Below are 22,247 nucleotides of genomic sequence, written 5' to 3'. Positions count from 1 at the left end.
CTGCATTGCCCCATTGGGAGGCATTCAATAGCAAGTGTTTTTCTCTAGCTTTATTCCAGCTATCCAAGCAATGTGTTGGTTCCAGGGTCAGCAATCACTACCAGCTCCAAGTACTCACCGAAGGGTAATCGGCACGAAGACCAAGTGGAAAACAATTGGATTTCTTTCTTCCCAGATGTTTTCAGGATTGGCTAGTGCTCTCAGAAAGGAAATTGTTTCTGTCTTCCCTTTTCTGTGGGTTCTCAGTGTGTGTTTATTGTTTATAAGCTGCTGTGTGCCACAGTGACTCTTCTCCAATAGAGGGAGGCATCTCAGGCTGGGCCTGGGTGTGAAGACTCCAAGAAGAAAGCACATTTGTTTTGCTGTATCCCTTACCATTTAGATGGAGCTTTCAGTAGTGCCCACTGTTCTGACCTGCAAGTTAGAGTTGTTCTACATGAAGTCTCAGAGCCAGATCTTTGCATATTATATGACCCTGGCCTGGAGTTACATGTAGTCACATGGGAAGTGGCTGTCCATGAGACCTCATTTACCTTTTGGGCTGGCCTCTAGGTTTCCTGATTCTTTAAAGATTTGATGGTTTCAGATTTCAGCATCCAACCTTTTATTGTTTTCAAAGGCATGTGAGAGAGATGGTTGCCAAGCAGATTCTTTATTAAATGGTTTTAATTAATGTGTACTGTTATTTCTGAAGAACACAGCTTACTACTAGGGAGAATGTTGTAATTTGGTGAGGCAGACTTCCAAAAGAAGGGTTCCTGGAGGACAGTGGCCTACCCAATGCTGCTTTGTATGATTCTTGACCTCATCCTATCTTGACGTGGACATATGTCTGGCACGTGAGAGCCACTGTGCAGAGGGGAAACATGGATTTGTTGTTTTAGATGTAGGATAATATTACAATTCTCACATCTCCATCTTAAATGCGTATGTATTACATTTTATCTTTGTTGTGTAAGACTTGTGGCTGTCTATAGTCTCCTTCGTGTATGCCTATGCTTCTTTTGAATACGGGGATAGTTGTTTGAGAATGTGTGTTGGGGGTGGGTGAGATAGCTGGGTGAAGAGGTTCTGCCTATAAAAGTAAAAGCCCATGGAGCCCAGAGAGGTAGCCTTTTCTCTGTTCCTGTTGTCTAGCCGAACAGGATCAATATGCACAGTGAAGACTGTGGTTAGAAAATTGTACAGTAGTTGAGATTCATGTCAAATTTTAGCTGCTCTCTTCCCTCAAAAGCAGGGAACTGTGGTTATAGGCAGGTTGCTTCTCTGCAGCTACCACTCCAAGCCCTTTTTAGTCCAATGCATCATTTTGTAAACTTCATCTTTCCTGAGACTCATACTCCAACCAAGGACCATGCATGGAGATAACCTAGAACCCCTGCACAGATGCAGCCCATGGCAGTTCAGTGTCCAACTGGGTTACATAGTAATGGGAACAGGGACTGTCGACATGAACTGATTGGCCTGCTTTATGATCAACTTCCTCTGAAGGGGGGAGCAGCCTTACCAGGCCACAGGGAAGACAATGCAGCCACTCCTGATGAGACCTAACAGACTAGGATCAGAAGGAAGAAAAAGAAACCCTCCCCTACCAGTGGACTTGGGGAGGGGAGTGTGTGGAGAAGGGGAAGGAAGGGAGAAATTGGGAGGGGAGGAGGGAGGGAACTAGAGGGGGATACAAAGTAAATAAAGTGTAATTAAAAATAAAAATAATAAATTCTATACCAAGCTCTCTAAAAAAAAAAAAAAAGTAAACCATGTAAAGATATTTTACATTGAGGAAGTATTCGGTATTTTAGAGAAAAGGGCTGCACAGTTTGGGGTCTTCTTTTACTCAATTTCTGTTTTTCCTCCTTTTCTTTCCCCCTTTCCTATTATCTCCTCTCCTCTCTGATGCTTTTACCTTGAAAGCCTTTGCTCTGTTCCATTTTCACACCTTTCCTCCTTCTCATTGCTGACTGGGCATTCTGATGACAGCACTCTTCTTTCCTTAAGCACCAGTTACTGATTTCCCCATGTGTTGTCTGTCTTTCTTTAGAGAAGAGGTGACCTCATGCAGCGAGGTCAAAGAGAGGGAACAAAGAGGAATGGTGTGCATAGGCCTTGTCATCCTGTCTGTCATTCTGTCACCTGTCAGCTATCTGCGTGTACCTCAGAATCTGCTCTCACTTGGTCATATGTCATAGGGGCTTCATGGTGAATGCTGGGATACCCTTCCCTGTTTGGTACTGCTCCCAAAGCCATCTCTTCCTCGTATCTTAGCATCCCCCTAGGAATGTACTCGCCTGCCTACTCGTGGGTCCTAGGTTTCATATAGTCCATCATTGCCAAGCCAGTGGCATGGAACTAACGTGCTTTGAGAGTCAATCATTCACTCACATTTCAATTCCTGGATGGAAGAGTCAGGTCTTCATTGTTCATATTACTGTAAAATTCAAGGTCATCCATTTCTGACAGAGAATGAGTTTTAGCCTAGATACAGTTAATGTTTTACAAAAAAAAAAAAAAAAAGACCACATTTTTTAAATATTTAAAAATTCATTGTGGATAGTTAAAGTATATGTAGGAAGGTTAAATATATTTTGTTTGTGAATAAATCTAAACTGAAATTCTAGTTTTGATTTACGAGCTTTACATGTCGCTCTTCTGGCTCCAAACTACAGCTGGACATGAGGGGACCCCTAACCATGTCTGCAGTGAAGCCTGTGGCCAGTCTCTTTAATAGGTTCCTCGTTCCTCACAACTTCTGATTTCAAACTTGACCCGTCTCTGAGTTTTTCTTGTATATTTGACATTTTCATCTTGTCAAAAAAATTCAACCTTTCTGTAACATATAACATCTTTGAATTTGGACCTTCCTTTTTCATCATGCAAAGTTAATGATTTCTTCATATCTTTTAGTAGTCAAAGGTGTCTAGTTTAGCCTTTGACTTGCCTCTTTGCTTTCTTTCCTGTTCCCTGCAGAACGGCCACACTGATGCTTTCACAGCCCTCTTTCCCCCGTGTTCGGTGTCCCTTCGAGCCTCAGTGCCTCTCCCTTCCTGTGGGTCAGTTCTCATCTCTGCACTTGATGTTCCCTGCACTCTTTGCTATCTACTTTCCCCATCTCTCAGTATTTAGGGTGGCTCCTCTGGGCCTTTCTCCCACTGGCCATGTGTGGTGGTGGCTCTGATGTGGATGTGGGACTCACTCCCCTGGCCGGCACTGCTTTTCTGCCTCAACATTTGGGGGTCCACCCCTCCTTCCTCCTTAGCCTCTTATAGGAGATTCTTCTCTGGCTTTTCTTGTTTCCTATGGTGATTTTAAAAAAGGCCATCTTTCTGCTCTGTTCCCAGTTTTCTGGTGTCCTGATTTCCCTCCTTAGCAGAATTGATTTCTTTGACCCATGTCTGTTCTGTGTGTATTTTTGTGGAGTCCTTTCTGTGGTGGCCCTGTGCAGGAGTTCCATCAACACACCAAACCAAAACAGTGGTTCCAGACACTCATGCTCCAACTCAGAATGTGTTGTTCGAAATGGCTCTTCACTTACTACTAATGATTTTCAGACATTGCTGATGAGTTTGCTCCCCTATAATTTATCCAATTGGACATACTTCATCTCCTCTTTTCAAATTCTATCCTCTTTCTACTCATCAGCTGAAGCCCAGATCACCTGTTTCCCCCCAGGCAGCTTCTCTAAACGGTTCTATCTGCAGATGACATCTCTTCTCTCCCATTTCATACATAGTATTTGTTGAGTTCTGTACCTGAAGGATCACAGAGTGTTTCGTGTGATTTCCTGAAAGCACAGCTCCTTCCTGGTTTGACTTCTAGCTCCTTCCTGAGCATTGTCATCAGGGCATACTGCACATAGTTGCTATGACATCTACACACTGATGATAAGACATTGCCACTGCTGAAATCTTCCAAGTTGGAAAATCCTGACCCGACCATTTATAGGTTTCTTAAGCCTCTATCTGGTAGAGTTTTGTTTAGATATGATACTAGGTAGAAAGTCTGTCTATTTTCATTTAATTTCTAGTGTGATTTTAGTATTGTGAAAAACCCCAAGTTGAACTCTGCCTAAAATGTGAATTTATTTCTTGGATTTGTAGAGTAAAGGCTGCTGCTTAGCTGAACTTTGGTCACCACAAGAATTTATAAATCCACACTACCTCCTGCTGAGTGGGGATCAGAGAAAATAATGCATATTTATGTTCAGAGCCAGGCACTGATGGGCTCTTAGTAAGCTGTAATTGATGCTTACATTTCATTTCATCATTTCTACATGGAGACATTTTAAGAACCCATGGAAGTAGTCATGGGATGAAACTTCTGGGAAAAATTATTTGTGCATCAAAGGGAGTTCTGGTGATAATTTTGCACTTATATTCCTACAGACAGATCTTTTTTTTCCATAGTAGTTCTGTAAACCTCAGAGGTTTCTTGTATCAAGGTTGATATCAAGTAAGAAGAGAAAAGAGTGATGTTAGTGGGAAATTAAGACAAACAGAGAAGCTGGTGTTACCGAATCAAGTAGGAGTGCTTCTGAGACAATAGAACCTCTTTAGTTTTGACTCCCTTAGCTTTTCTACAATATCTCTGAATGATCTGCTACTTACCTGTCTGCACATTTATATCTTCATCGTGTCCAAGCCCTATAAACAAGATAGGCTTCTTCATGTGCAGGAATGTTCCTGTAATTTGCCTCCTGCTAAGGGTGTGGTATTCTATTGCAGGTGCTGAACCTGTGCCCACGCACCCTGGCCCATGCCGTATGCATTGGAACTGACCCTCAAGTGGTTCAAGTCCTGCTGTTTGGATGTTGCGGAGCCTCGGGAAAAGGCTGATGTCGCTAGTTTAGCTGTCAGGCATCAGGCTTGTGGATGTTTACTTCACTGTTGGTGCAAGCACAGGCAATGCATTCAGTGGTCTTTGTAATCAGCTTCTGAAGGGATCTGTGCTTTCCTCAATCACAGGATGTATGGGGAAAGAGGCAGGCTTTACAGTAAGAGTTGTTCTGGGGCTGTCTGGCTGTCTGGGTTATGGCTTGCCTGTTTGGATTGAGCAGGGGTGTTCTCTCCTGCAATACCTGCTGTCTGTCTGTACCACGAGTCTTCAGTTCTTAAAGTGTTCTTTCTTTCTTTCTTTCTTTCTTTCTTTCTTTCTTTCTTTCTTTCTTCCTTCCTTCCTTCCTTCCTTCCTTCCTTCCTTCCTTCCTTCCTTCCTTTCTTTCTTTCTTTCTTTCTTTCTTTTTTTTCTTCATCTTCTTTGTTCTGTGAATGTCATTCGTAAGTCTGACAGAGTTCTGTATCAACTTATCTATGACCTCTCTTTGAGAAATCAGGAGGTCCATTGTCCGCTTTTAATTTAAGTCTTATGTGTTGGGACCACTAAACATAGCCAGAGGCAAAGTGCAAATCAGTGGATCTGCCTAATTCTACTATTTATAACTGGGCTATGAGCTAAATAAGCAAATGTGAGGGAATTTTAAAAGTAACTGTTATAAAGTAAGACTATAGGCTCAAGAGAAGCAACTTATGTATTCAAATTTGCTATTTAGTATAGCATCCTAAGCAACATTTTGTTGCCACACCCTTAGGAGATATTACTGCTGGTGAGAGAAAAATAAAAGAAAAAGAAATGGACTGTTTTACATTATTTCCCTGGACTGAGCATGCCTCTTTACCTTGGGGAAAGCTCCTTGACCCTTCTTTTGGCCTCAAAGAGTCGCATCTGTACCTTATCCTTTCCAAAGGATGAGGTCACTGGCCGTGAAGACCCCACTGAGGCCTTGGAGTTGGCAACACTGCAGGGCAGCACTGCACCTGGGCTGCTTGGAGAGCTTTATGGCAAGCGCTTTCACACTCTGCCTCCAGTCATTTCTTTGCTTCTCGCAAATTCTCTATCTTTTCCATAGTCCTCTTCCAGAAACCAGAAGCCTTATGGAAAGGTAGTATCGCTGTGTCCCTGGAATCCAGGACACCCCTAACGGCATTTCAGCAGATTACATTTTGTAATCTACAATTTCCAGCAGTTATATTAAAATCGGGGTTGTTTTATGGAGGCTAGTTGGCTTTTGCTCACTACCGACATCTGCCACATGGGGCTCATTGAGTGGAAGGGTTGTGGGGATGTTTTGGAAGGGCTTCTCATTTTCTCAACATCATCCACAGCTGCTCTCTCTTGTGTGGGTGGAGGATAGAGGACATCAGTGTGCTTTACATGTACAATAGCCAGATACTGCTAAAAGAAGAGGAGGAAGAAAGAGACATGATGAATAAGGAGAGAGGAAGGGCATGAGCTGGAGTTTGGCACTGAACCCAACAAGTGTCCTTCACTGATGGTAGAGATATCACTGCACGGATAAGTCACCTCCTTCAAGCTCTGGTTGGCACTGAAACATGCCTTTCCTGCTTTGAGAGACTAAATCTGCAGAAAGATACAACACGTGTTCTGGCTTTTGGTAAAATGACTTTTTTTGTGTGCTACTGGATAACTTTTTCTTATTAAATCTTATGGTTGTGCAGGAAACACATGGGCATGTGACAAGGAAAGCTCATTTTTAGGTGTAGTTTATGCTGCACGTGCTCTTAACATCTTTGTGAGACACATTATTCTGGGTATTTTCCTGTAAGATATGCAGTGGAGGAGCCATTGAAATGGGCACATTTTTATTTTCAAACAACTTAAGATAATCCCTAGTGAATTTGAAATAATGGCCCCTTTGGATGTTTCATGAGATTTTTTTCACATGTTGAACAGCACTAAAATTTTTATTTTCTCAGGCTGGAGCGAAGGCACAGCAGTTAAGGGAGTGCACTACTCCAGCAGAGGGCCTGCATATGGTTCCCAGCTCACATATCAGGCAGCTCACGACTGGCTATAACTCCAGCTCCAGCAACTTTGAAGTCTCTGGCTCCTGTGGGCACCCATAGTTAATTGCACACCCCTCTCACTCCTAGGCAAATGACTCAAACTAAAGTAAATCTTGAAAGAAAACTACAGTGCTATTTTTTTTAAAGTTTATCTTTATTCAAGAAATAAACCCAGTGATGTCTATAATTCTGGGTTTCTCCTAATGGTCATTGCCATGGTATCCTGTGGCGCTCTCTCCAGCATTGCTGAAGATGCTTGCTCTGGTGTCATGGGGCATTTATGGAACTTTCTAGCATTTATATGCAAAGACTGCAGTGACCTTAAATGTGAGCTAACTGGAACTCTGTCTCTCTTTCTTTGTTGAAGGGCTGGTGTGAATACTCGGCTTGGATGCCCATGTGGCTGTGCAGTTCAGTGTGATTCATGACGGAGGCCACACGGCTCTACCCTCTCTCTCCTCGGTAAGTGGGTAGGAAGTACTGAGACCCAGAGTACTACACATTCAGACAACTTTTGGGGGGGGACGAAGGGGAGGTTTTATTTTGTTTTGCTTTGTTTTTTTTTAATATAAAGCTATTTGGTTCTCACTGTACTGTGAAATAACCAGGGACCCTCGCAGGCAGGAAAAGCACTGATGACTCATGGGGACTCTGATCCACAGTTTGAGAGCCTACCTGGTTTTAGTTTTAGTTTTATGTCTATGCTGTGTCCTGGCTTATTTTGTGATGTGTCCCACTGTTGTTCACTCTCCCGTTGAGGGACTTCATGGGTATCTGGTACCATCTGAGAAAAGCCACAAATTCCCATGGTGTCTTCAGGGGCAAGCTGCATCTGATAGCATGGGGACCAGCATCTCTCCTTCCAGGGCTCAGCCTCCTCTCACTAGGCTTCCAGGGCTCAGCTTCCTCTCACTAGGCTTCCAGGGCTCAGCCTCCTCTCACTAGGCTTGTTGTTGGGCCTTCTGCAATCCAGCTTTATGCCTTACATCTGTGCAACCCCATCTTAAGTATTTCAGACTCAGGAAGCAACCTCTCCTGTGATGCCTGTGGCCACCTTTACGAAGGACTAGGGCCATGGGGAGGGAAAAAATGTAAGAGCTGTGAGAGAGGAAGAGACAAGAGCCTACCCTGTATAAACTAGTCACTGGGAACATTGCATTTCTTAAAATTACTTCTCAACCCAACTAAGTCTCATTGTGGGCAACATTATTTTGTTTACCAAAGGAAAAGAATTGCCAGTGACAGCTGTACATGCATTCTGTGTACTTGTGGACTGTCACAGTGGTGGGACAATGTTGCTGGTGCCCTGATGCCCTGTATCCTGGTGGCTACTAAACAGATTTTAAGAGTTCAGCTTCAAGGTTGGTATGAAGAAGAGTTTGGCTGGCCCTGGATATCCTGTCCAATCCCTATGATAGGACAAAGTGAGGTTCTACATTTTATGTCTTTCTGTAACCCATGTCAATTCAGGTTCGCATGGTATGTCTAGTATATCTAGCTCCAGCACCCGGGCAGCTCAGTGTCTCCTCCACGGAGACCACAGAGCCTGGGAGCTACAAAGTGCCAGAGAGGTGTTGAGGAGTCCATGTAGCTGTGATTGGATGTGCCAGTGCATTATAGGAAGTCTCTTATCAGATCATGCAGGCTTCACAGGTTACCAAGCCCTGTGCTGAGGAAAACACATCTGATTTTTGCTCCCAGTCTTTGAGCTAAGTGCTTTCATGATCTGTACTTTAAAGATAAGTAAACTGAATCCCAGAAAGAGTCAGTAATTTACCTAAGTGGGCAGAAGCAGAGACAGGATTGAACTCAGGACTCTCTACCCTAACTCCAGACTCCAACTTAGAGTATTGGGCATGCCATTCTGGAATAAGGACAAACATACACTATTATTTTTTCCTATCTTGGAAATACCATGGCTCTTAAAGAAAAGTATACACTAAGTATTAAGGAATTAATTTTTCAAGCATAATTTTAAATCGGAAATTGACAAACTTCTCTTTGGAAGAGGCATGGGAAAACTGTGTTAGTATCTGCGGGCCTTAGATTCTCTGCTCTGTCACCTCATCTCTATAACTGCAAAGTGACAGTAGCCACAGGCAATATGTAAATGAATGAGTCTGGCCATGTTCCAGTAAATCTCTATTTACAAAGGCAGGAGGGAAGCTGGATGTGGTCCCTCAGGCTCTAGTGCACTGAGCTTTGATCTATGTGCTCTCCGGAGTGCTTAAAGATCTCATCATGGAGAGGATGAGAATATATCAGTAGCCATTAAGTCTCTTAACAAAATATAGCTTGGGTGCCTAGAATCTCATCACAAATTTCAGTGGAGTCCCAGCTGTGCCTGCAAAGCCTGAGAATACAGGCATCTGGGGCTTCATCCCTTTGTATAGTCTACCTGCCCCCAGTGTGTTAGGCTAAATTATGGTATCCAAACCACAGCTTTCTTCAGAGTAAAACCTGAGGGACACTATTCATTTGGCATGCTTTGTTACACATATGGCATGCGGAGCTCATTTACAGATCAAGTTCAGTAGCATTTCCTGACGGCCAGTGTTCCTGCCATTTCTATTCTATGCTCTGTTCATACGACTATTCATACATGTAGTAACAGGGTACACTTTTTTGGGGGGGCGGCAAAATAGTTATGTCAAACAAAATGTTGCGCTACCAACTGTATTTATTTTATGAAGAACAAAAGCAAGTGTCTGCAAGAGTCCATTTGTTTTTTGGAGACAGGGTTTCTCTGGGTAGCTTTGGCTGTCCAGGACTCGCTTTGTATAGGCAAGCTGGCCTTGAACTCACAGAGATCCACCTGCCTCTGCCTCTTTGAATGCTGGGATTAATGATGTGCGCCACTTATGCCCGACAGAGAAAGTCGTATAATTTAAAACAAGAAATAATCTGGCAACACCATACACATGTGTCAAAATAGGTGGTTGTGTTTGTGTGTGTGTGTGTGTTTTTTTTTTTAATATTTTTGAGTTTGGCTCTTTTTTTTGAGTATTTACACAATCATACAAGTAACATTATACAAACTGGGCAGTTTTTATTTACGTATTGGGAGTATATACATATTAGCATGTAATGACAATAAATGAAAAAAAAAGAGGCCAGGAATTTGAAAGAAAGGAAAGGGGAATGCATAGGAGGGCTTGAAGGGAGCAAAGGAAGGAAAGGAATGCCATCATATTACAATCTCATAAATGAAAGAATAATTTAAAAGTATTATTTTTCTTTTCTTTTTTATAATTTATTCATTTTATATATTTGTAGCCCTAGTCCACAGAAAAGCGACAACCTCGCCCCTACAATCTGACTCTTGCCTATCAAGTCTCATCAGTACTACTTGCTTCCTCTTCCTCTGTGGCCTGGTAAGGCCACCTATCCAGGGGGAGTGATCAAAGAGTGGGCTTTTAAAAGTGTACATTAATGCCTTAAAGGGTATCCGGCTGTACTGTATTGCTGGGGGATTAGTTACTCTGCTTCTCTGAGGGATATAAGTCAAGGACTATTTTTTCTAGTCACTAGTTCACTCATTCTTAGACCCTGATGTAACATAACTGTATACATGCCTTTGCCAAGGAGCCTCGCTCCTGGATTCTTACTCCATGCATGTGGACTGTGCTCTTCACTTTAGTAACAGTGATATAAAACTGAAATTCTGACTACAGAAATACAAATGCTGTGTGTGACAGCTTTTTAACTGGGAAAAGTAAACTGCAGTATAGTATGCTGTTTAGCTTAATTATATTTATCTTAATGTGTGTTTATATTTACCAGTTCGTTTATCTACATTGTTGCACTTTGAGTATGTTATCTCTGCAGTTGAGGAGTTTGTATTCTTAAAATATTTTTATAACTCATATATTTGTGTGTGTGTGCGCATGCATGCACATGTGTGTATGACACATTGCCTTTGTAGAGGTCAGAGGACAACTTGTAGGAGTTACTTTTTTCCCTCTCTACCCATGGGTCCTAGGAGTTAAGAACAGGTGTGAGGCTTGGAAGGATGTAACTATCCACTGGCCATCTTGTGAACCCCTAAGGGATTTGTATTTTACAGCTAAATTAAGATGAATAAATTAGTTGAACATAGTGAATGGTGACTGTGGGATACACATTTAAGAGAGACAAGTCCTACTAATCCCTACAAGAAAGTTAACTACTGCAATTATTTAATGTGATCTTCTTTAGTATGTCTTCTACGAGCAACTTGTGGGATTAAAGCAGCATAGACAGACAGATTTGACTGACACTTCTTACTTGTTATAATATACATGCTTCATAGTATGACAAATTGTGAATAAACCCAATTTTAATGTGCAAATAATATTCTGTCATGTGAAGGCTCTATCATACATTTTGATAGTTCTCTTTGTTTGCAAACGTTTGCACTGAACTGAGCATGTAGAAAGCTGGTGGTCTATACCGTCCACACCTGGCCTGTATCTGTTCCAGTTTTCGCAGGCAACATTGTCATTTTATTTTTGAAGCATGGATATTCAGTGCATAAACAGTGCTACATAAGCACTCACCCTCAACATAAAGCCTTCATTTGTTAGAGGGCTGATTCATTAGGACAGAATAACTGTAGCTGATTTAGTATTTCACAACAAGGGTCTTGTTAGACTGTCAGTTGGCTTTTAAAAGTGTTAACAAATAATTACACTTCATGAACAATATGCTAGAGAGTTTGTTTTGATAAAAAACATCACTCCCGCTGGGTAGCATCACTTAATAATTGTTTTAGTATGATGGCACTCGTTACTTTTTTATATGTTTTATTCTTTCTTGTTTCATTGATGTTATTTAAGTGGTAATTAGCTGCTGTATCAGGATGGAGGCAGGAAACAAGCCTGTGTGTGAGGATATGCTCGTGGATAGTTCGTAAAACCCATCATTTTGTGTAATTTTTTAAAAATCATGCACTAACTGGTTTTTCCTGTTTTTTTGCTCATTAACTTTATTGTTTTAAACTGAAAGTTTATTTTATTTATAGTTCCTTTGGTCACTGCTTAGACATTTGAGATTTATTTTTACTTCCAATCTTACTACGTATTTTCATGCTTTGATTCAAGAGACAATTATTTTAAAATAGATGGTGCTTTTCAAGTTGTTCTCCTGGTCTTATCCCTCTTGCCTTACTTTTAAAGGGAAATTTCATGTGTTGCTTTAAATTATGCGTATGTGCGTGGGTTTGTGTGTGAGTATGTGCATACAGGTGCATGCAGAGGCCAGAGATGTTGGCTGCCCCTGGAGATGAAGCTAGAGGTGTTTGTGAGCTAATAACTGAACTTGAGCCGTCCAGATGAGCTCTTAATCCTTAACTGCTCAGCCATCTCTCTAGACCTTCTCTTCTTTATTAACAAAATTAATCTCCAATTTTAGTGTCAAAGGCTGTGACAGCCAAATACTTGTGCACATAGGAAAGGCTTGCATTTTATGTTCCTTCGTCTTTTTTTTGTTGTTTGTGTTTATTTTGATTTTGAGACACGGTTTCTCTGTGTGGCCTTCTCTGTCCTGGTCTCACTTTGTCAACCAGGCTGGCCTCAAACTCACAGAGATCTGCCTTCCTCTGCCCCCCTAAATTCTGGGATTCCAAGGGTACCCCAGCATGCCTGGTTTACTTTCCTTCATCTTAAGGTGGAGATCCACATTACAGCTAGGCTGCTGAAATTCCTTCAATACTTTTTAAGTTCTCTTTGTTCAGAAAACAGTGACCGCTGTACTTTGAGGTATTCTGCAATCCTTACCTATCATTTAAAAACTGTAAATCTAAGCACAAAGTAAGTATTTATAAATATACATTATGTGGGCCACCAACTTTGGATTTTTGTTACCATAGTTTAATGGTACATGATACATTTCACTGTGGCATTTTCATGCATGCACATACGTATTTCAATCATGATTAAGTCATTGTAGCAGTTTTGCTTCTTGCCTCAGTCTTGCTTGGTTCTTTTCCTTAAACTTTATGTGGTGTGTGTCAAACACTAAGACCAAGCTGTGAAACTCAACTGTGACACTGATGTCCTCACTCGTGGGGTTTCAGTCATTCCTCTGTGTTGTCAACCAATGGTGTACTTGCCGTGATGGTTTGGACATGTGTCCTTATGCTTCCAGGAGGCTGAATTTCTAAGTGGACCACAGCTTGGCATTCTTTTTTCTTTTGCTATTTCTTGAACGTAAGAGGAAATTGAAAGGATGCAGCTTTACTAGCAGTGAAATAGGTGATAACTTGCTTATACCAGAGGGAACTCTGGACAAAGAAAGTAAGTACTAAAAATAATTTGCTGAACTGCAGGGAATCTTTCTTTTGATGTTCTTGCCCCAGTCAGGGTTTTATTTTTGGGTATTTGCATGTGCATTGCTTGCCTACACACTTTGAGTTATCTTATTTTGGGGTAAAGATTTAGCCTGCCATTCTGAATAATGTCACTTCTTATTATGCCTGTCCTTATGTCTGTCCATCCAATGGAAAATCTCTGTGATGTGATCTAGAGAGGCTTGTGCAGACCTGTCGTTTAGTCACATGCATTTCATTCCGTGCTACCAAAGTCCACTGGTGGGAGCCTTGTCTGCCCTCGTTTTTCACGTTAGAGTGCACCAGAATTCCCATCCTGGCACCTGCCAGCCTGCCTTCCGCTGATCTCTTCTGTTTGGGGTTGTGGCCTCCTTCCTCTTTTGTTTATGTGAGCACCTGCCGAGCATGAGCTCAGCCTGGAGGTCAGCAGCTATATGGCTGCTCTAAACATTTGTGAATCTTCACAGATGTGTGCTGAAGTCCACGATCCATTCTCCGCCCATGACACACTGCGCAAGGCAAGCAGGGAGTAGTGTGTGTATGTGCTGCTCATTCGCAGACACACATTAGTGGGGCAGATGTTGCCTGGGGTTAATCGCTGGGATTTGAAGATTTACGTGTGCTCAAGAGGGCACTGACTTCTCACTTGAACTATGCAGAGGATCCTTTGACAGAACATCCCCAAAGGGGAAAATGCCTGTGTTTGGGGCTGTGACTCTCATGGCCCTCAGGAGTTTCCTGCATTGTCTCCATATCAGAGAGTTGCAGAGGCCTTTCTGCTATAAGGACACAGTCTCAAACAGTCCATGCTTATCCAACACTTTCATGTGGCTTTTGTGTGTTTGTGTCTCTGTCAATCAGGCCACAAAGGGATGTCATTTTACCTCATTTGCTTTTGCTTAAAGCCTGGGCAAAGATCATACCGAGGAAGCCAAAGCAGAAAAAGCAACGGTTGGAAAGATGGTCAGATGATTCTGGGAAGGAAACACCGCTGCGATTTCATATAACAGCGTCCAGAGCTAAACAGTGTTTAGCTCTTGCATTTATTTCATGGCTAATGAATTAAGTGGGTATATCTAAGGATTTGCAGTGCCTCAGATTTTTAGCCTTTTTTTTTTTTTAAGTACACATAATTTGGGTGAGTGCCGTGTTCTTTGCCCAGAACCACATTCCTTGTAAGGACCATTGTTGCTCCTTTCCCTGCAACAGGTGTAGTAAAAAGACAGGCAACCATCCAATTATGCAATCACAGCAGCAACTTGGTGGCATTCTCTGGTTGTTCTGGTTGAGGACGTGACCCAAGTGTAACTGAGCTGTGTTTGTCCATTTGCCCTTATCATTCTTCAGTTCTTCCCGTTCTTTCGGGGTCATCAGCTTTTATTGTCTATCTCCTGTTATCTTTCTAATAAGACTGGGAATATCTCCGACCTTAAACACTGACCTCTGACCTCTAATTTCTCCTGGAGCTATAACCCACTTATCACCCCTTTCCTGCAAGAAAAGCGCCTGAAAAGTGCTTGCTACATGTGTTTCCATGACTTGCCTCCTCTCTAGCTCTCTCAGAGCAGACCGTTTATCATTTTGCTAGCACTACTTCGTCCAGAGGACCAAACTGCCATGTAGCTAAATTTGGCAGTTGAGATTCAGTTGGTTTCACACTTAGCAGTCAGCAGTATTTGTGTCCTTGATGCCTCCGCCCTCCTTGAAGTAGTTTCCCAATCTGTTTAAAAACCTTATTTACTGTTTGCCAGTTTCATACATCACTAGAGTGAATTTTAGTCGCTTCTATCTTCATTCCCCTCTCATCTCCCTTCCTCTGCTACTACAATCTTTCTTGAGCCAGCCTCTCTCTTTTCATGCCTTATTTTTGTATGTGAATTTATTAGTTTCTTGCCTGAGCATGGGTGAGAGATCACAAAGGAGCAAGTGAAACTTACCATGGCTGTGTCACTCAGCCCCTTCTCAAACAATGGTTAACTGCCTTGTTCTTTTTTTTTTTTTTTTGGTTATTTTAAAAAAAGATTTTTTTTTATTAATTACACTTTATTCACTTTGTATCCCCCCATAAGCACCTTCCTCCTCCCCTCCCGATCCCACCCTCCCACTCCCTTCTTCACACATGCCCCTCCCCAAGTCCACTGGTAGGGGAGGTCCTTCTCTCCTTCCTTCTGATCTTAGTCTATCAGATCTCATCAGGACTGGCTGCATTGTCATCTTCTGTGACCTGGTAAGGCTGCTGCCCCCACAGCGGGAGGTGATCAAGGAGCAGGCTAATCAGATTATAACTAATAACATAAAGTACCTTGGTGTGACCCTAACCAAGCAAGTAAAAGACCTGTTTGAGAAAAACTTCAAGTCTCTGAAGAAAGAAATCGAAGAAGATATCAGAAGATGGAAAGATCTCCCGTGCTCATGGATTGGTAGGATTAACATTGTGAAAATGGCCATACTGCCAAAAGCAATCTACAGATTCAATGCAATTCCCATCAAAATACCAACTCAATTCTTTACAGACCTTGAAAAAAAGATTCTCAGCTTCATATGGAGAAACAAAAAACCCAGAATCTCCAAAACGATCCTGTACAATAACAGATCATCTGGAGGTATCTCCATTCCTGATCTCAAGCTGTACTACAGGGCAACAGTAATAAAAACTGCATGGTACTGGCATAGAAACAGAAAGGAGGATCAATGGAACCGCATAGAAGACCCAGAAATAAATCCACACACCTATGAATACTCGATATTCGACAAAGAAGCCAATTCCATTCAATGGAAAAAAGACAGCATCTTCAACAAATGGTGCTGGACCAACTGGATGTCTACATGCAGAAAAATGAAAATAGATCCATATTTATCACCCTGCACAAAACTAAAGTCAAAGTGGATCAAGGACCTCAACATAAAACCAGATACCCTAAATCAATTGGAAAAAAAAGTGGGGAACAGCCTAGAACTCATTGGCACAGGAGACAACTTCCTGAACAGAACACCAACAGCACAGGCTCTAAGAGCAACAATCAATAAATGGGACCTCATGAAACTGAAAAGTTTCTGTAAAGCAAAGGATACCGTCATCAAAACAAAACGACTGCCTACAGATTGGGAAAGAATCTTCACTAACCCTTTATCTGACAGAGGACTAATATCCAGTATATACAAAGAACTAAAGAAGCTGAAAAGCAGCAATCCAAGTAATCCAATTAAAAAATGGGGAACAGAGCTAAACAGAGAATTCTCGACAGAGGAATATCGAATGGCAGAAAAACACTTAAAGAAATGCTCATTCTCATTAGCCATCAGGGAAATGCAAATCAAAACGACCCTGAGATATCACCTTACACCCATCAGAATGGCCAAGATGAAAAACTCAAGCGATAACACATGCTGGAGAAGTTGTGGAGAAAGGGGAACCCTGCTCCACTGCTGGTGGGAATGTAAACTGGTACAACCACTCTGGAAAGCTATCTGGCGCTTTCTAAGACAAATAGGAATAGTGCTTCCTCCAGACCCAGCTATACCACTGCTAGGTATATACCCAAAGTTTGTTCAAGTACACAAAAAGGACACTTGCTCAACCATGTTTATAGCAGCTCTATTTGTAATAGCCAGAACCTGGAAACAACCCAGATGTCCATCAACGGTGGAATGGGTACCGAAATTGTGGTATTTTTATACAATGGAATACTACTCAGCAATCAAAAAGGAGGAAATCATGAAATTTGCAGGCAAATGGTGGGATCTAGAAAAGATCATTCTGAGTGAAATATCCCAGAAGGAGAAAGACAAACATGGGATATACTCACTTCTATAGACCTATAAGATATGATAAACATAATGAAATCTATACACCTAAAAAAGATAATCAATTGAGCAGACATGGGGTAAGATGATCAATCCTCATTTAGAAAGACAGATGGGATGTGCATTGAACGTATGACAGGAGTCTACTGAGCGCATCTGAAAGACTCTAACTAGCAGTGTTTTCAAAGCAAAGACTCATGACCAAACCTTTGGCAGAGTACAGGGAATCATAAGAAAGAAGGGGAGTTAGTCTGATGGGGAAAGTTAAGGAGCTCCACAAGGACCAAATATATCTGGGCACAGGGTCTTTTCTGAGACTGACATTCAACCAAGGACCATGTATGGATATAACCTAGAACCTCCACTCAGATGTAGCCTGTGGTAGCTCAGTAACCAATTGGTTTCCCAAAGTGAGGGGAACAGGGACTATTTCTAACAGGAACTCAATGACTGGCTCTTTGGTCTCCCCACCCCCGAAGGGAGGAGCAGTCCTGTTAGGCCACAGAGGAGGGCTTTGCAGCCAGTCCTGAAGATACCTGATAAAACAGGATCAGATGAATGGGGAGGAGGTCCCCCCCATCAGTGGACTTGGAAAGGGGCACGGTGGAGATGAGGGAGGGAGGGAGGGAGGGACTGGGAGGGAATGAGGGATCGGGACACAGCTGGGATACAGAGTTAATAAAATGTAACTGATAAAAAAAATAAAAAAAAAGATTTTTTTTATTAATTACACTTTATTCACTTTGTATCCCCCCATAAGCACCTTCCTCCTCCCCTCCCGATCCCACCCTCCCACTCCCTTCTTCACACATGCCCCTCCCCAAGTCCACTGGTAGGGGAGGTCCTTCTCTTCTTCCTTCTGATCTTAGTCTATCAGATCTCATCAGGACTGGCTGCATTGTCATCTTCTGTGACCTGGTAAGGCTGCTGCCCCCACAGCGGGAGGTGATCAAGGAGCAGGCTAATCAGATTATGTCAGAGGCAGTCCCTCTTCCCATTACTATGTAACCCACTTGGCCATGGGCTACATCTGTGCAGGGGTTCTAGGTTATCTCCATGCATGGTACTTGGTTAGAGTATGAGTCTCTGGGAAGATTTTAATATTAAAATATGAATTATTAAATATATATGTGTTTTAAAATATTTATTATTATTACTTATTACAATTTATTCACTTTGTATCCCAGCTGTAGCCCCTCCCTCATCTCTTCCCGGTCCCACCCTTCCTCCCCCACTCCCATGTCCCTTCTCTAGTCCACTGATAGGGGAGGTCCTCCTCCCCTATTATCTGACCCTAGTCTATCATGTCTCATCAGGACTGTCTGGATCCTCTTACTTCCTTGTTCTTAACCCCTCATCTCTGCTTATTTTGTCCCAGCTTCACGTCTGTGTCATAAAACATGTGAGTCCTAAGTGATTCAGTAACTGTGTCTAAGGTTTTCATTGCTTCAGCATCTCATTGAGTCTATTGACTTAGTACCGTTTAGGTACTGATGATTCTCATATCTACCCCTGACAGGACTTGCAATCCCACACCCTATACCTGTCCATTTAACTGCCTATTTGGTCTCACAGATTGGATATCAAATTATGCTCTTGAGTAGCAGGCCAAACCTGACTTGCTTTCCTTCTCCCTGTGTTCTGTGTCCACTTTCTAGTTGCATAGGCTCTTGGAGTGAAATGGTGCTTGGTTCTGCTCTTTCTTCTGTATTATATCTAAGTTGTCAATAAATCTCATCATCAGTCCCCACAGCCTATCTAAAAATCTATTACTTTTCAGCACTTTCATTGCTACCCTCCTTTTCTCTTTGGTGAGCGTCTTTTTCTAAGTGACCTCAGTAGGCTGCTCGTCGTCTCCCCACTTCTTCCTCTGTGCATCCTGCTCTCCTCATGATCGCCCCTCTTCGCTTGCATTTCCAGCCTACTTGTCTTTGTATCTCTTCTTTGCCCCCTGGTTGTCTCAGAGGTGCTCTGTTAAAGAATCCTTCATGGCTCCATTTCATTCACATGAAAATGCTTCCATTGCCTGCAAAGCTCTTGCCCTTTCTTCATCCCTCACCATTCTCCCCATCACTGGTTCCATCTTATTTCCTACCTCTAGTGTGATATGGCTACTGGCTGTCTTCGGTTGGCCGTGGTACCCTGTATCTGAATATCAATGATGCTGCTGGGTGACATCTCCTACCCCTGGCTTTCTTAATCTTAATTCCTGAGTAAGTTACTAATGTTAAGACAATCTCACTATTTTCCTTTTCTGACTTATTGGTTCTTTTATCCTCAAAGTATTTAGCAGTATCTGATTTATTCAATATATTGTTTTATAAGTTTGTCCACTTTCTGGTCTTTTCCCCTCCCCAGACATCCGGTGTAAGCTTCATTAAGGAGGGATGTTGGCATATTTTAGTCTCATATTGCTCTATCTCTTGGTGGATGAGAATGACCTTCTCCAAACACAGTTGTCTGTCAATAATTATTTTTTAGTGTGTAGACTGATTCACTGATTAATGGATGACTGATGCATTTGGGGTTTTCCCAAGCTGAATGGATAAAGTCTTGTTTCTGCTTTGGTTGTACATGGTTGGACATCTGTCAGATTGTAGGAAAGAGAAAGAACGGGGCTCTTTCTGACTCTCAGTTAGCACAGTTGGGTGTGCTTTCCCCACCATTGTCTAGTAGGTGGATGTTTGCTTATTCACCAGTCCTAAGCTCTCAACCCCCTGTCCTCTCTGGGCTTTTCCTCTCTCCTCATGCCTAGATGAATTAATTCACACTCTACCCCCATTGTTTTGTTTTTAAGCTTTTATACAAAGGATTTAAAGTTGCAGCTCTTGTTGTATTTTGCTTATATATCTGTTTGATTCTTCTCAGACCGCTTGGACCCTGGCGTGGTTACTGTGTTCATGTTCTCAGCACTGGGGTCTCTGGAGTGCAGCAGGTGCAGATCTGTGCCACACGAGTTATTTAATGAAGTTACCCAGGTGAAATTGTATAATGTTTAGTGCATGATAAAAAGTGTTCCCTTAGACTGCTGAGTGTGCTGCCATTCATGTGCTATGTTTAGTATATGATTTTGCAATAATAAATCAGTTAGATTTGCTGTAGACCTCTAATATTTGTCCCCACACTGTTGAACTCTTTACTGTCATTCTGAATGGTCTTTGTCATTTTCCAGTGTGAGCGAAAACTTCTCAGCTATGTCCTTCCAAAATTTGTTGCTTATTTTAGTGAATATTGTTTTGTTGTGTTTCTGAGTACCATTCTTTCTCTCTATTCCAAGATGCCCTCAGACTCATCATCTTCCCTATTCAGCCCCCTGACGCTGGGACTTTCATCTTAGACCTCTGTGCATAGCTTGGCTATCTATTTTGAAAAGGAATGAGAAGGAGGTGAGGTGTAAGATATACATAGCCCAGTGTGGTCCTCCCTATACAGGAGGGTCAGGTGGCAGTTCCTTCCTGGCGTTGAACATCTCATAAATCGAGTGCTTGCATTACTCTCAGCGTCACAGCAGAGCTGTGTATGTATCATCTTCAAGGAGTCAGTTTTGTTAAATATAAAAATAGCACAGCATGGCATGGCTGCCAGGTGAAGGGGTGAGCCATGCTCAGAACTCTGAGGTTGTTTTTTCCTGTAATACAGTTATCTGAATGCATATGTCCAGAGAACAGTATTGATGTGAACGGGAAGAACATGCCACTCAGTCAGTCACTGTCTGAGGTCATCTGGATAGACAGGTAAATGTTAATAATATACCAGTGGGTAGATAAACAACTAGAATAGCTATATTTATAGGCATAGATACTTATGTACCATTATATATGTGTGTGCATATATATGACCATTTATATAAATATCTATAAATATACATATATTATCATTTACATAAGTATATAAATATACATATGTATGACCATTTATATATGCATAAATGGTCATTTATGGAGATCCACTGGGATGCATGCATAAATCAATGACTCAACCTGGGTAGTAAAACTCACCTACGTGATTCGGTTATAATCTCCTGGCACATTATTTAATAAACTGCTACAGAACAATACAGTACCTATTAAATAAGTGGCGCTCACCAGCTTTGTGCACATGTGCACAGTTGCCTATGGCTGTATGCGTCTATACACAGCATTTGCACAGCCTTTTCTGATCAGGCACTGTTAAGCCTATTACTGGGCCATGTTGCCAACTGTCTCCATAGCAATGAGATACAGATGTGATGTACCCCTGCCAGTCTGCGACACGGTGTCCATCAGGTAAGAAAGAGCATCAGTGAGGCAGAAAGACACGCACTTCCTTTATTGGTGCTCATCTGAGGTGTTGCCATAACACTAGCATGTATTCAAGAGAACACATCTATTTTGAGGGGCTGGGGGTAGGGAAAGCAGGGCTTGGTACCCCCAGTCCAAGCTGGCCTGAAGCTCACTATGTGTTCCAGACTACCTTTGAGTTTGCTGAGAACTTCCGGCCTCACTTTCCTGGGCCTGAGGTTATAGTCATATAATACCATGCCTTCTGTTTATTCAATTATTATTCTCACCCACCAAATCCCAAATAGCCATTACTTTTTTGTATGGTTTTAGAACGTCTTCCTTCTTAAATCATTCTGATACAATAAAATATTTTTCTGGCTCTATAGTTTTTGAATCATTTTTTTATCTATTCACTTTATATTTTATGTGTTATGTCACATTCTTTTACTGTGCTATAATTCAGGCATAAAAATGTCTATGAGGTCTTAGAAGTGCTTTCTGGAATATCTTAATAGTACTGAAAGGAAAGCATGCACTTTGAGTGCTTGGTCAGCCTGCAATCACATGTACGTGTCTGTGTGCACCCTCATTGGCTGAGTTCGGTCTATGTGGTGGATTAGTCACGATGAAGTGTTCAGTGAAGTACATCCTAAATGGTCAGATACATGCAAAAGTAACATTTCTGACGAGTCCCACATGATTAGTAATGCTGTCTTTGATCTGCAGTCAGTGTTTTCTGAAGCCCTCACACATCTCTCATGTATAGAAAATAACACAGCCACCTTCCCACAGTCACCTGCTATAGATTTGTGCAAAGAGAATCTTTGTCTTACTTTTTGGAGCATGCAAGTATTTTGAGGATAGGACCTCACTTTTACTATATAATTATCTTGTAGGAGACATATGATTTGTGGTTGATTTCCCATAACCCATGTTGAGATCAGAAGGAAGGACACGAAAGGCTCATGAGTCTTTAAATGATTTGTTAAATGACTCCTTAGACAGTGAGATGGCATA

The 22,247-nt window shown here is 41.9% G+C and overlaps 1 protein-coding gene across 5 annotated transcripts in view; it reads left to right on the top strand.

The window, feature by feature from the left end:
- The window catches only part of Sema5a (semaphorin 5A), a 470,503-nt gene that overhangs the window by 98,248 nt on the left and 350,008 nt on the right, over positions 1–22,247 (top strand). For 4 of the 5 annotated variants that reach the window (XM_060380391.1, XM_060380386.1, XM_060380387.1 and 1 more), the window contains one exon: positions 7,225–7,319. The gene's annotated coding sequence lies outside the window, so the exon portion shown is untranslated. Of the gene's footprint in view, positions 1–7,224; positions 7,320–8,081; positions 8,219–22,247 lie in introns of all 5 variants that reach the window. The other variant, XM_060380389.1, reaches the window with a different exon arrangement.

This window comes from Meriones unguiculatus, chromosome 3 (genome assembly GCF_030254825.1).
Source record: "Meriones unguiculatus strain TT.TT164.6M chromosome 3, Bangor_MerUng_6.1, whole genome shotgun sequence".
Lineage (NCBI taxonomy): Eukaryota > Metazoa > Chordata > Mammalia > Rodentia > Muridae > Meriones > Meriones unguiculatus.
Note: the sequence above shows the minus strand (reverse complement) of the source record. Positions and strands in the feature narration are given on the sequence as shown.